Here is a 15825-nt window from a genome sequence, read left to right on the forward strand (position 1 = left end):
CAGCATTAGAGTTTATGAAAAACACACACTAAAATAGCCAAACAAAATTACTGAAAAACAATTTTAGTGGCAAATTATTTATCTAAGTAATGCAGGAAGATTTATAGAGATCTCCCAACATTAAAATAAATTAGTTACTTAAAACACTTAACTTCTTTGACAAAGGCAAATGTGGTTATAAAACTAACTGTTTGACCTTGAGCAAGTCAGTTGACATTTCTGTCTTCTTAATGTTTTGTTATTCATCCTTAAGGAAACTTCTAGTTTTAAAATTTTTCTGATGATACATTAGTGATTACAAGATTTTTTCCCATTGTCTTTTATACATTGCATTTCTTCAAAATGAAATCATTAATTAGAAAATAGAAAACAAAGCCTTGGTAGAGACCAGCTCACCAGCTGATATAAAGCCATTTTGCAGAATCAACCATGGAAGCATCTAAGCAACCAAGAAACATTCAATGGAAACCTCACCAAGATATAGCCTTTGCTACCTAAATACAGTTCGACTACTAATTTTCTTGATGTGACTTGGATGTCTGATTTAACTGATTCTATTTTCTTTTTCTCAAATAAAATGGAAATAATAATAATAGAGAAAAAAAATCTTGCCACACAGGATGGCTGGGAGACTTAAATGAGATGATGCACATATCATTTACTTGTCATACAATAAATGCTCAAAAATATTTCCCATTATTATCATCATCATCATTACTATAGATAAAATTCCAGCTGTGAAAACTATTGGGGGAATAAATTTCACAGAGATGAACATTTCATTTGCTGCATGAGTCTTACAAGTTAGCATTAAGTAGAAGAAATTTTGTAGGAGAAATTGTTCAATTCTTTCTTTATAAATAATAAAGCATTCACTCAAACAAATAAGAACTAATTGTCTTATAAGAAAGCAATGCATCTTGATTGCATAGTAATAAAAAAGGAATTCTCAAGCATGGATCTGCTTTGAAGAATAAAGGTGAAGAAGGAAAATAATTTTCTATCTTTTGGCATCTTTCCAACTAATTAATCATTTCCACTTATAAACCTGCAAATCACACTTTATAAAAAATTCAAAGGGTTTTTTAAAAATATCTTTTATATTTTTGAGAACTACTACTTCTTCCCATCCCATGAGCCCCTCTTCCTCATATACATATGCTGAGTTTTTAGCAGCTCATTTAAAGGTCATTAAGTTATAGGTCTTCTTGCTTCTCTGGACAGATATTGACATATAAAGGAGTTTTCCTAGTCTCAACCAGAATTGGTAATTCCTAAACCCAAATTATTCGAGTGGGGCAAATTTATTTATCTGACTTTAATAGCAGTTCTTAAGGCATTTGTAGGTATTAAATAAAATGATGCTGTTTTTTTAGCAGATAGGAGGAAGGGGGCCAGAGTAGGAAAGGGAGATAAGCCTAACAATATGAAGGTCACGGCAACAGGAAGAACAATGGTTCAAAACAATGCTCGAGAGATTTTCATTGGACCATGATTGCTATATATTCATACTAAAGATATTTATAGTACAATAATGAATGTAAACCACACCATGGTTCAATTCTACATTCACACCCAACTTTTTTACAAATCTCTGTACATTTCATTTTGTCATCGTTTCTTTGAAGGACAAGGGAACAACATGGAATGTAAGGTTAGAATGACAAATCAGTGACAACAAACTCAGAGATAGATATTCAAAACAACACAGATAAAAACTAATTGAGTAGGAAAGAAAAAATGATTAGAGTCAGAGAAATCTCCGCCTCTAACCCTAGTAAATGTTACAGAAATTAAGAGGGATACTTTGTTTTACCCCTATACTTGAAAAGAGAGGTGAGGTACATTACATGTGAAGGTCAAAGGACAGGAAAGCCCAATGACTACTGGATTGCATAGATGAAGTGCTTGCCAAGCGCTCAGAATGTTTAAGTGCTCGATAAATATCAGCTATACTATTAGTGATAGTTTGTTTTTATTTAGGGGGTGTTCCATTTATTTACTGTAATATTTGTATACTACATTTCCCTTATAATATGTACCAACATTTGTAACCACCTATTTGTGATTCTAGACTATTTGATTGTCCTTTAATCTAGTTGTGTTTCTTCTAGAATTTTTATGCTAGGTCTCTTATATTGCTACATACCTATTTTTTTTTAATTCATATTATTTAATTCTTTTTTTTTTTACCAGGCACAAAGTATACTATTTACCCATAATAGAATCAATCTATGTCTGTCTTTCCATCATTTCTTTCTTGTTATTTCTTCCTGATTATGCAGTAGTCACTTCATGTAGATTCAGGAAATGATCTAGTCCTGAAAACACAATCACAGGCTCTACCCAAGAGGGAAGCTTCTTCAAATGCCAATGAAGAGTCAAGACATAACTATATTAGATGGATAAGAAAGGAAAAAAGAAAAGGGACTCCATAATCATAAAATTTCATCAACCTTTAAATAATCAAGTTATCAATGAAGGAATTTTTTGTAAGCAACATAAACCATCAGGCTAACCTAGTCAAACACAGGTTCCAATGAAAATGAAAGGAGATAGAAAAATTGACTGGCAATATTTTTGGCATTGTTCGATCTAGAGACTTACATGTAACAATTAGTATGATTTGTTCCAAATTTCTTGTTCTATCCTTTTCCACAATGGTATCATTATCTAGCTCCAGACAGTGACAAAAAGATTCCGAGAAATCTAGGATTATATCAACTCAGGTTTAATTCTACTAGAAAAGCACATGTATCTTTCTAAAAAAAAAAAAAAAAAAAGCAAAAGCTCTAGAAAGGACTTTGATTCTGATTAACTATCATTTGACCTGGCTGTACCACTCACCATGCCTGAAGAAAATGAACTCTGCTAAATAAGCCAAGCCACGGGTCCATGAAGGCTAAAACATTGTCTGCGAATGGGGAGAAGGCTATTCCCTAAAGGACAATGGAAAATCTGATTCCTGGAAAATAGCGAATAGCAACAAGATGCAAAATAAAGTTAACATTTTACTGGTCTTCTGTGTCCTACTATAAGCTGGAAGTTATTCTTTGCACTTTATGTATACTAATGCACTTAATCTTCACTTGAAAGTATATGTGATTATTATCACATATTGTAGATATGGAATATTTTTGAGGCACAAAGCAGTTTTTAAACTTGCCCAGAATTACTCAGAGAGTTTTTTATTATGCTGAGATTTGTACCCAAGCCTTCTAAAGCAACAATGTCTTTATAAACAGTTTCATGCATTAAATTGCTATGTCTAGATGACAAAAATTCAGTTATAATTGTATATTTTCATTGATTTTTATTATGTACCTTAAGGACAGTATGTAGCATAGAAGAAGCAGTTATTAAGTAAATGAGTTAATAAATGAGTGAAGAAAGATTGGGATATGAAGCCTATTGCATTGTATTCAGCAAAGTTTGTATTTTATCTAAATTAGAAGTTCCTGAAGAGAGTCATATTTTGAAAGTTTTCTGCATCCCATCCAAAGACAAACACGATGTTAAATACCTAAGAGGTCCTTAAAAATAACTTTCAATTATTGAAAGCCTATCCTGTAGAGTAAATTTTACAGATTAACATAAATTAGTTTTTTTATAACAAATCCCATTTTACAGATGAAAAAAAGAAAATCGATGCTGAGAAAAGTTAAAAGACATTCTCCAGGTGACAGCTAATAATGCAAGAGCTGGGATCAGAACTCTTGTCTATTTTACTACCACAGATATTTTTCCTAACCTTGTTCTTCATTGTGCTTTTTTCCTAACCAAGACCTCACACACAAGGTTTTCTATCATGATCAATTATTCTGTACTTACAAGCTTTCTCATGTGTATGAAGTTATATGCATGAATGTCTAAAAAAATACATATCCAATATTTAAATTTAAGAATAAAATTTTTGGAACCATGCACCACCAAGAGGAAAGCATGTTTTCTTTTATCATAGTTATGGGAAAGAAAATGAAAAAGGAATTTTTTCAATAGAGAACAAATAATCAAAGAAACCAGCCTGACACCATGTTGGGAAGGCAAGTAAAAAGCTGAATCAAGTGAGGAGTTCCAAAGGCGAACACCCTTTATTGAGAAAAATTTGTCCTGCTTTACGTCTTCTAAATTCAAATCTGGAATCTGTCAAGGGTGCACAAATGGGTTCAGCCAGGCGACAACAATAAAGACAATGAATGGGTTCCAGAACTTTCTGTGTGTTACCTAACTCATTGTGAAAAATCATACAATTTTGTTTCTGTATTAGATTACTTGTCAGCTGAATCAAAAGTTCAGGACTAACAGTAAGGAATAAATCAGTACAGAATGAATGCCTTTCTCCTCAAAGACTCCAATGATATAAAATTACTAGAGCTAGCTAAGTTGGAATAGACTGAATAACTGAATATATTTATACATTGCAGATGGTGTGGAATGCTGCCAGTGAGACCTTGGGGATAACTTAAAGTCTGACTTTCCTAGGGGCAGAGAGATAAAATAGCCAAAATAGAATCCCTTCAAACTTGAATCAAAGAGATGGAATGAAAATGTAAACTCATTTAAAAACTCAAAGGACTTATCTACCCTAATACAAACCAAGGGAATAACTCAATACCTTTGGAAAAAAATATTGTTTCTTATCAAATCATCAGAGTTAAAGGTCTTTGGGAAAATAAATAGGCCCACAATGCCACCATACAGGCTAAAAAAGTCTGAAACTTGTGTTCAAAGGCAATGTAGAAAGGAGAAGAAGTGAATCCATTGTTTTGTAAAATTCATATAAACTATTCTCCATTTTAAAGGAACTGGAGGCTTAGAATTAACCAGAGTGGCAATGTTGATTTAGCTCACACAACAACTTAGAATTTTATTTTTATACAACCAAAAAGACACTTTAAAAATCTAGTCCAGTGGACTCCTTTTGTAGATCAGATAAGCTGGGTTCGAAAGGATTAAGCTGTCTGGCCAACATTACACCATTGGTTTAGCTGGAGAAAAAGAATGGATATCAAAGATGCCTAATTCTCAGGCAAGTCTTTTTTTTCTAACATTTTATAGTTGATTTGATTTTTGTGTCTATTATATTTTCTCTGGGAAGTCACATTTATGAAGACATATCTGAATATAAACAGAAAACAGAAATTTAGAGAGTTGAATTTAGTTGCAAAAGAAAATGAAAAATATGAATTTCCCTAAAATGAATTAAGGCATATTTTATCATCATTTCATCAAGATATCCATCAGACATCTGTCAAGTTCACAGAAGATTAAACTAAATATTTTACCTTGATTTCACTCAGAAGTAATTTGGAACTAATATTTGCCTAACACTAATCTTATGCGTCTGTATGATAATACAATAAATCCATTAACCTGGTAGGGTAGAAAATTTTCTAATGTATATGGATGTATATGTATATGCAATTGAATATATATTATATATATTTTATATATATATATATATATATATATATTTTATATATATATATATATATATATATATCTTTTGATGAGATAATATTTTTCCTGTCTTTTCCATTTCTGACCTCACTGTTATAACAGGGCTTCTTGACATGTTTGGAGTATAATCATTATACATGTTTAATTTCACAAAGATTATGCTCCAGTAAGAAATGTATTTTATTCTTCCTTTCGTTGGTATAAAGCTTAAATATTCTTTTCATAAGTCTGACTCCCTGTCATCAGATAATCTATTTTAAATGAATTTTTCCTTCTCTTGCTTCCAAAATGCAAATTGAGGCAGGAACTCAAGAAAGATTGTTCCCTTGTTGTTAGGCTGTCTTTTTCAGATAAGATGTAGCATCTGTCCTGCTACTCATTAAGGGCCCTTAAAAACCCTGCTCCCCTGGCCTATGACTCAGTGCTGACACTATAACTAATCCAAGCTACCCCATGGTTGGAGTTAGAGCAGCACTCTTCACTTCCTGCTGTAATGTGCATTTATTTGCTCTCTCAGGATGATGTTGCATGTCACACAACTGTGCAAACAGCTTCATCCAGAAGACAGACAACCTGGGTCCAACTGTCATCAATGAGAGGCAAAGGCATCATGGTTCACAAGTATTTTCAGTGTCAATATGAAACGTTCAGTCATTTTCCTGAGGTGGCTAGTGTTAATCTTTTTTTAAAGTTTTTTTTTTCTCTTTTCACATTTTTATTGGTGCGTTGTAGTTGTAAATAATGATGAGATTTAGTGTTAATCTTTGATATTTTCAATATTTTATTGTCTTCAATGGCATGACGTTTTGACCAAAGGGTGGAATAGGAATCCCCTTCTTCCTAATGAGTGAACAGACCAGAAATAGTAAAATACAAGATTACACAATGGCCATGATCTCAAAGGAACTGCCAGCTCCAGAGTTTGATTCTATTTTGGGTTTCTCTCAATAATAACCCATTAGATAGCAAAGAACTTTACAGTCCCAATGTTTCATCGAAGAAAGTTAATAGAAAGTAGATAGATGGGTCTAGATTGTATCAGCATGCCAAACAAATATTTTTAATGTGAATTTAAATAATTTCCAGCATTTCCCTCAGATATGTAGCCAATGAACAGTATCATTTCATTGGACTCTAAAATCTAGTGCTTAAATGCACTGCATTAGTGATGTTTTACCAGGACACAGGACCTCTGGAGGATCCGAGCCTCTTACAGGAAAAAAGTCTTCTACCTGCATTTAGGCCTCCTATTGAACACATAGAGTGTCACTAGAAATTCAATGGAGCAATCAATAAATGACTATACTTTGATTTGACCAAAATCTCAAAAACTTAAGTAAATTAAGAGAAACAGTTATTAGTCCACTTATTCATTTATTCAGCCAATATTGATCTGTGCTTGGCCTTTTTAAAATTTCTAGTTGGATAAGAAAATATGGGAAATTAACATTATTTTCAAAGAATTTCATTGGATTTTTTTGTTAAATCCTCAAATGACTCTTTTGTAATATTTTGGAGAAAGGTCACAGACTCTGTATAGAAATTGTTGAAAGCTTCCAAAACAGAAAATACCACAAAAACACACATCTAAGTTCAAACATAACCTTTACATGCTACTTCAAGGGTTTCCAAGTGCTAAGAAACACTGCTTTAGATGAAAATCCTCCTACTTAATTACCCCTAATGGTCTACACCCAATATTACACTTGTCCCTTTCTCCTCATTCACTTAACACTGTCACACATCTGTGTCACAAAATTGAGACACTGCAACACTGATTTCTCTCTCACTCTCTTTCTCTTTCACCATTTCCTAAATCCACTATCATGTAATCATCACTTTGCTGTAAAACAAAACATGTATTCTCAAAAACTATTAGTTATTCAGTAGAAAGAGTATAAGAGGAGTCCTTTCCTTTGTATAGACTAAATAAACACAATATTTCTTATGTCCAAATAATTTTAGAGGCTTTAAAATAATTTAAAATCATTTTAAAGCCTCTGTTGTGATTTCAATAAAAAAATAGCACAATTCTTTTACAGGGAGGGAAGAAAAATATAATAAATGCACATTGATCAAATCAATAATTCTCAAACATTTTGACTGAAAGAGATGACTGTATCTTGCCTGGTAGCTTCACTGTTATTAATTTCCTCCATCTCAGTCATGGTGCTGGTCCTTCTCTGTGTTGTGGCCTTGACTTAGAATCTCATATATGACCTGGATCTACACAAGGAACTCCCAGATGGTGGATTGCTCTTTTTGCAACAGATCAATATTTTGATGTTTCAATTCATGGAGTTCAGAGACCAACTTGCCTCTTCCAGATCTCAAAATGACAGCTTTACTGATCTCTGGGCTTACATACATCTAAAACTGGGAAAGGCATTTGGGGGGGACCCAGGAATGAGAGATTCCGCATGTGATAGCTCTTACTATGGAAAATCTGCATTCCTGGCAATTTCAAAGAAAGAAGAATGATTAGTTTTTCAGTTCATCAGGTAACCCGATAAATAAATCAATTGCCTTTGACAATTTTAATATCCACTAGGTAATTCAACTCTAAGATATGAAAACAAAATTCTTACTTAATGCTAAAATACCAGTGAACCATTTATTTGATGGTGTGAAGGAGTTACTGTTTGTTAGATATGATAATGGTGATGTGATTTTTCTAAAGAAAATGTTCTTATCATTTACAAAGGCAGAATAAAATATTTATAAAATAACATGGTATCTAGGATTTGTTCCAAATAACCTGTAGAGTAAGAGAGCACTAAAGTATAGATGAAGCCAGATAGGCCATGAGTTGATAATGTGGAAACTACGGAATACTACCTGGGGGGATATTTCGTTATTCCCTCTCATGTTTGCATGTTTGAAATTTTTCATAGAAAAAGTATTTTTACAATAAAGGAATCATGAGAAAGTAGAAACAACCAGAACTGGGTTATGTATATCCAGATAAGTAAAATGTGGTATCTCCATAAAAACAAATGGAGTAAGGATACATGCCATAATATGGAAGAAACTTGAAAACATCATGCTAAGTGAAAGAAGCCAGGCACACAGGACCATTTTCTGTTTGTATGAAATGTCCACAATAGGCAGATCTCTGAAAACAGAAAGTAGATTAGGGATTGCCTAAGGCTGGAGAGAATGTGGGCACCTGGAAATGATAGCTAATAGGAGTTGGGACTCTTTTTTGACGGTAATGAAAATATTCTGAAATTTACTGTGATGAGGGATGCACAGTTCGGTGAATATATTAAAGGCGTTTGGATTGAGCACTTTAAAGAAGACATATAGAGGAAATTTTAATAAATTCCAATAATAACTGTGTTAGACACCATTAGAGATGTATTGTTAATTTTTAAAAGGAATAATGGTGTTTGGGATATGTAAGAAAATTTCTTATTTACTTGTGATAACATACTAAAGTATATGAAGATAAAACATGATGCTTGAGATTTGCTTTAAATCACCTCAAAAAAATAGATAAAGCCAATGGAACAACCTAAATAGTTGTTATATCTAAATGATAAGTATATGGGATTCATTCTGTTTTTCCTTCTGTGTGTGTTTAAAATTTTCAAAAATTAAACAACAAAAAGAACTTAAGGGGACTTTATGAAAAAAACCATTTTGTATCAAAATTGTTATTCACATGTGAATGTTGCCATCTTGCACAGAATACTAGTTCCACGGAAGAGTGAAAGATAGCAGTGCCTGTCCAATAGCACTGGGAAACACTGAGTTTAAAACGACTGTAAGACTCTCCAGTATCTTTACTATGTGAAGGTAAAAGGTGAGTCTCCAAGAGTGAGGATATACTATGTTATCACAGAAGATTTTTTTCCTTACACATGCTGTTTATTAGATAATATAAACAGCAAGGAAGCAAGATTGTTTTGTAAAATACAGCCCATCATTTTTCTGATAACTGTAATCTATCTTTCTGCAAGCAGCCCAGTCTCACACTGGTGTTAATCTTTCAATTTAGAGGTGAAGAACTGATAATAGAATAGTTGAACTATTTCTAAATTTCTGAAATTCCCATTTGCTTAAAAATGTATCCATTACCCAGACATGCCATGGTCCATACTATAGGTATAAAGTCTGAGTCATATTAGATATTATAAAACTTTGATTCTACCCAATTTCTAATGTTTTGCCTCATTATATGTGTTAAATAAGCTAAAATTTGGGGATGTTGGAGTACCTGATTTGGGTTGACCAAAACAAAGGTCCATGCTTTAAAACATCTGTGTTCCAGGTCATTCTGGTCCGTCTCAGGACATTGGGTTAACAGGGCACAGACAGATGGAGCGAGTTCAACACGTATACCACCCAGAAATTTTATAATGACCTGCATTAGACAGCATCCCATGCCAACTGTTAATTCTATGAACTGCACTTTCGTCTTCAAACTTCCAGATTTTTGGTGACACCCTTAGTTTTCAAGGTGTGGGGCAAAAGAATCATCAAACTTGAATTACAAATTAGTTGTCACAATTCTGGATGTTGCAGTTAGTTCAGATGTAATGAGATACATCTAAAAGATGTTAAATGTTGGGTGCATTAAAATTTGCTTTAAGGTGATTCCAAGAATGAGTATAAATAATTCAACTTTAATGTTAAAACTTAGCTTCAACTAAACAGGTTCAGCCTGGGAAATAACTGCTGAGGACCTCTAGAGGCACTGTTGTGTTACAGGGTCAAGTATCAGGTTTGACATCAGTTTGTGTTGCAAGTTCAACTTCACTGTGTGTTAGCTACAGTACCTAAAATACCTTAGTAAACTTTTCTAATCCCTGATGGCCCTTCCTAAAAATGGAATATGTTGGTACCTATTTAATAAGGCACTTATGAAGACAGAGTAAAACAATAATGGCTAATATGCATAAAGTGTGTGATACAGTATTTATACGTGTCATGTTTAAATGGTAGTTATTATTATTGTGGTCTTTTTCTTCTTTTCACAGATTTCCACATTCATTTTCTTTTTCTAAAAAAGAAATTATATATATATATATATATATATATATATATATATATATATATATATATTCTACTAATTAAATATGGGAATTACCCTGTTTTAAACAGAGTTAACTTCTCATCTCCAGCATCAAGTACAGTATTCTTTATATGTTGATGGCTAAGTAACTGTTTACTTTAAACATAAAGAATGAATGAATAAATTCAAGTTTTCTATACCTACATATATAAGTTTGATTCAAGCTTTTGAGCAGAAAGTCTCTCCCCACCCTACTGTACATCCTGCTAAAACAGAATTATAACATGTTTCTCCAAATAAAGCTTAATATGTTCCTGAAAAGAGCATCATGACCAAATTCCACATTACATTGGCATCAGGATTTCTTTGAATCTAATTATGATCTTAAGCCACATTCCAATGAGCCCAAAGTGTCCTGTGGGGAAAAATAATTACTCAATTGCTAGTAGTTGGCGGATATCCCATTTTTTAAAAAAAAGAGTTTAAACTTGCCTTTGCATTCCTCATTTCAATACCAGTTAAATCAAAAGTGGGCTGTGATTAAAATGAAGGCATTTTTATGCACTAGCATTTATAGTATACATTTTCTAAATTATATTCTTTTTGGTCTTATTTAATAAAAGGTTTAGTTCTTCTTGGTTTTTCCTTTCCACATGAATTAGATTTTAAACTTTGCTTTTTCTAGTGAGAAAAATATTGAAGTTCTACACATGCCCCTAAGCCCTAGATGACATATGATCTACTAATGATTTCACTGCTCTTCGTTTTCAGACTTTACATTTGGAAACAGCTTAAATGGAGAAGACTTATTGTTTAAAAACCGACCTCTTTGTTTAAAATGTTCAAAAATATAGAAATCAAAGAAGCACAAATTTAGTTCAAGTTCAGAGACACATGATTCATGATTTGCTTTAAAACTCACATACTTAAAGTCAAATGAAACATTTCTAATTTGCAGTCATTCATGGGGATTTCTAAACATATTTCTCAGTTGAATTCAGAATATAGCTGATAAATGAAACGATTTTTTAAGTTTAAAATATTTTTGTGGTCAACCACATAGAACGCCAACTTGGAATGGCGGGGGAGGAGATGCATGGTTTGTCCCTAGAGTTGGCAAATGTTGGCTGTTACTAACATTGGTCACAAAGTCTCTTAAGGGTTCAGCTTCATTTCTAACACAGGGGGTTGGATTAAATGACCACTAATGTCCTTTGCATGACTCCATGTTGGAAACAGAAAAGATTATGGGAACATCTAAATCACTGGGAATTATGAAGAATGTGAAGGAAACTATGGATGGTAAAACATTGTGAAATAGCCAAACTTTATTGAATGGAATCAGACGATAAGGAAAACAACATCTGGATGTGATTGTTAAAAAACCCCAATGCAAAGGGGAATCCAAATTATGTTAGATGTTATGCTGACTAACATCAGAAACTTGGGGAAAGAAACAATTTGAAAGAGAAAACAAGACAGATATGGTCCATACGAAAATAATGATTGCTTTAAGCCAGAGTATATTTAACATAGAGGAAATGATAAGATACTAAAAACCAAAGAAACTGACCGAGGCAGGAATGTGAAATATCCCATTAATATAACCCTCTATGTTGGCCTAATGGACTTCAAAATATTTTATCCTAACTACAATACAGATTTATATCTCCATGAAAGTCCAAATGATAGACATTACCCAGTCAACAGTTCTGTTTTTAAAATCTTAAATTAGATTTACAGCTGCATTTGTCAGTCTGTTATACATTTTTATCTATGCTTTCCAGTAAAAACATTTTTAGTGGTTATGGCTACTAAATGTTCCCAAGTCGAGAACATGTTCACTGGTGGAGCTTAAATATTTGTTAAAATTATCTTTTCTCTAATTTGAAAAATCTCCCTGGAGTAATCTTTATCCATAGATCACTCAAAGTTCCACACTTGCAGAATATTGTGAGGCATGTACCTAGAAAAAACCTCAGGGCTTCATGAAAACATAAGAAATAATAAAAATAACTATTACTCCTACCATTAATGGAAACATGAGTACATGAGTCTGCTCTACAACAACATGTATTAGGTGTATTAGAATTGATAAAACTAACCTGAAGCTCAAAGATAAGTAAATTATCTATAGTCCTAGCTAGTAGCTGGAGTAGAAATTGAAGCCAGGTCTAGGTTTCTCTAGAATTCTTGCTCACCCCACTATTCTATGGTAGATTTGATAGAGGCAAGGCATGACATTACATATGTATGCAAAATGTGTGTGTGTGCATGGTGTGCAAGGTCATATTTCTCAGACTTGAGACTCCACTGCTCTAATCGGCTTCTAATAGAAGTCCATGACCCCAAAAGGATTAAAAATCCCAACAAGGAATCTAGCAGATCCTGGCTGAATATTTTCCTTAAGAAAACAAAAATAAAAAGAACAGAACTACAAGTTCTCACCTAATTGCTTCATCAAAGTCCCCATCTGCATATTTTATATGTGTATAGTACTTCAAAAAGTACCTGGGTCTTTCAATTATCCTCATTACAGTCTTGCTATGGCCTCTTCCTTTGCACAGAAGGAATTAGAGGCTCAGATTAGATGTGCCACATGAGAGCGGAACACTTAGCAAAAACTGAATCTCCCAGCTCACACTTAAGATGGGGAACTCTCCCTGTCCTAGCATGGCATCCCTGGAAGGACTCCATAAAGCACCTCTGTTCTCTCCTTTTAGCTGAGACTCTCAAGTTTTCTTTAATTATTGAGGTCCCTGCCACATGCTCTCGAAAATATTAGAGAGATAAGCAAACAAATTCCAAATCCTTCCTTTGGTCCAACAAAGAAGGGAAGAATTTGAGTTTGAATAATTATGGTTTGTTTTTGTTACTGGTTTTGTTTTGAACAAAAGTGAACTCAATCCCATTCTCCTGATTAGAAACAGGGTGATTCTAAAGTAATAGCAAAACTTGATCCCCACCTGAAAAAAAAAAAAAAACTCATTCCTTTCCCTATTAAAGGATCCAACTATTCAAGAAAACTCTTGTTCCAGCAGCTACACACCAGATTTAAATTGCAATAATAGCCTAATTCATGAATCTGCTTAGCCCTGCATTTTTTTAGACCCTTCCCAAAATATTTGTTACAGACCTACATATCTTCTGTTTTTAACCAAGAGTTGACAATTTTATTTTCGCATTTCACAATACAAATGAAAACAGTCCTTTTTTCTTCTTCTTCTTCTTTTTTTTTTTTTTTTAATCTTACTTGTCCTTTTCAGAACTATATTCTCTTTGGCAGGAAGGGGGAGCAAGTCCTCCTGTCACACAGTTAGAAAGTTCCCAGAATCACCAGCACCACACTTTCCTGGTGATGTGCAAGTAATATAAAAGAAACTTCCCCTTTATCCTTATCTCAGAAGGAGTCATTCCTAAGTGGTCATCATCACAGGACAGGCAGGAGGTCTCATCATGGGGAATCTAGGCATTGTTGGCATGTGGCCTCCCATGAGCAGCCTCATTTGGGGAGCAGATCCTATCAGCATCTTCGCAGGAGGAGGCTCCATCCCTGGCATTATGGGAAGACCTTCCATATGGTATGCTGGCATCGTACCAAAACAATGAGGACCAGGAATAGTGGGGTGGGGGGCTGTAGGATCATCACCCTTATAGGAGGAGAAGCAGAGAATGGAGTTGGAGGTATCCACTCCAATTGTTGAATTACAGCCATTGTCAATCAGGCTCCGAACCTGCTGTTCCATCCATTTCTGATAGTAGTCTTTCCCACCTTCTGTGTTTCGTACAACTGCAGTATATCTTTCTCACAGATGGAGAGTCATGGGTGAGGTGTGTATTGCAGTAGTCAGCATAAAACTTGAGCTGACTGTTGGCCTGCAGGCTGTTGGCCACTCTGCCTATCTGCATATCTTTAGGCCCTGCTTAATTTCCAAAAATAGTTGAATATTTCATTATAAATTTCAATAGGCCAAATGTGCACAAATCTTATCATTGCTAACCCAAAAAGTGGGAGAGGGAGGAAAATTGGAAGCAATAGTGGGAAACATATAGATGGATATTTGAAAAATGTAGTGGCTTGATAACTCTTCTGGAATGAACAGGGAGAGAATGAGAAAAAGAAGAGAGGGAGAGAGAATGATATGGGAGAGAAGACAACAACTAGTGAAACCCATTGTTTTAGAGAGTTTGCATGAGGTCACAGCTGTAAAGGAAGTAAAGCAGGCAAATGATTCCCTCTGTGAGATCTTCTCCTTGGAACTACTCTAGTACTTTCTCTTCAGCCCTCCAATGATGCAGAGTGGTGGGTGTGTGCCCTGTGGTCCTATGCAGGCTAATGACCATCTACCTACTTATCTATTTGTTCTTCAGCCAATTCAAGCAATTAAATCTCAACAGCCCTGCTTAGATGATTTGGAAATCAGTGATCAAAGATATTGCCTCTTGCCCTCTTATGCAGATTCTGTTAATCAGACTCCTCCAAAGGCTGCCATTCCGTATTTCCATTTTGGGAAAACAGAGAGATTGGCTCTTGTGTGGTAGGCCCATGCCAGGGGAATCCCCTCTGCTGAGGATGGCAGAAACGTGATGTGGAATATCTTTTTGGCATAGCATCTACCAATTCCCCTCCATATTTTTCAACAGGAAGAGTCGTAAATCTGAAATGTAGGCCTTTCTTTTATGGATTCATGGCTCTGTCTTTAACTGGTGCTCTTCAAATAAGTGAAGGGGAAAAAAGCAAAGTAACTTTAATCTTAAGAAAATTCTAATTATTACATCTTAAAAATAAGATTCTCCCTTTAAGGTGATACTGCTAATTTCCTTGGGACATACATCTCTCTCAGTTTTAGTGACTTTCCCACTCAACTACATTAGCATTTTCCTGTATAAACTGCCCAGTGTCGTGTTCCTGGACTGTTTACAGAAGCAGATAATGAAAACACTCCTCTTCATTCTTTCACCCATATGACATAGACATGTCAAGAATGGAAGTTACAGGTCCCATGGGCAGAAAACAGAGAGAGGATGATTTATGGTGGTCAGCGTGTGGGATGGTGCAGGAAGATAAGTGAATAAAGCAATCTTTTACCTGAACCTTGTTCTCAAGGATGATTAAAAATAAAGAGCTAATCTTTCTATTTAAGTGAAGGACTTGACCTGACATGTGGGTGGACAAGGGAGACCATTGCTTCTCATAAACACTCTTTAAATCAAATCAGTCAAAACAAATATTTGTTGAATATTTACTAAATGTAAAGACTATTCATAATTTTGCTTTCTGAACTTGAACTAGTTCAGCTTTATCTAATCTGCAGCTGATTTTTGCCTCACTTTCTTATCCCAGA

The sequence above is a fragment of the Spermophilus citellus genome, assembly GCF_964194105.1.
Source record: "Spermophilus citellus genome assembly, chromosome: 15".
Classification (NCBI taxonomy): Eukaryota; Metazoa; Chordata; class Mammalia; order Rodentia; family Sciuridae; genus Spermophilus; species Spermophilus citellus.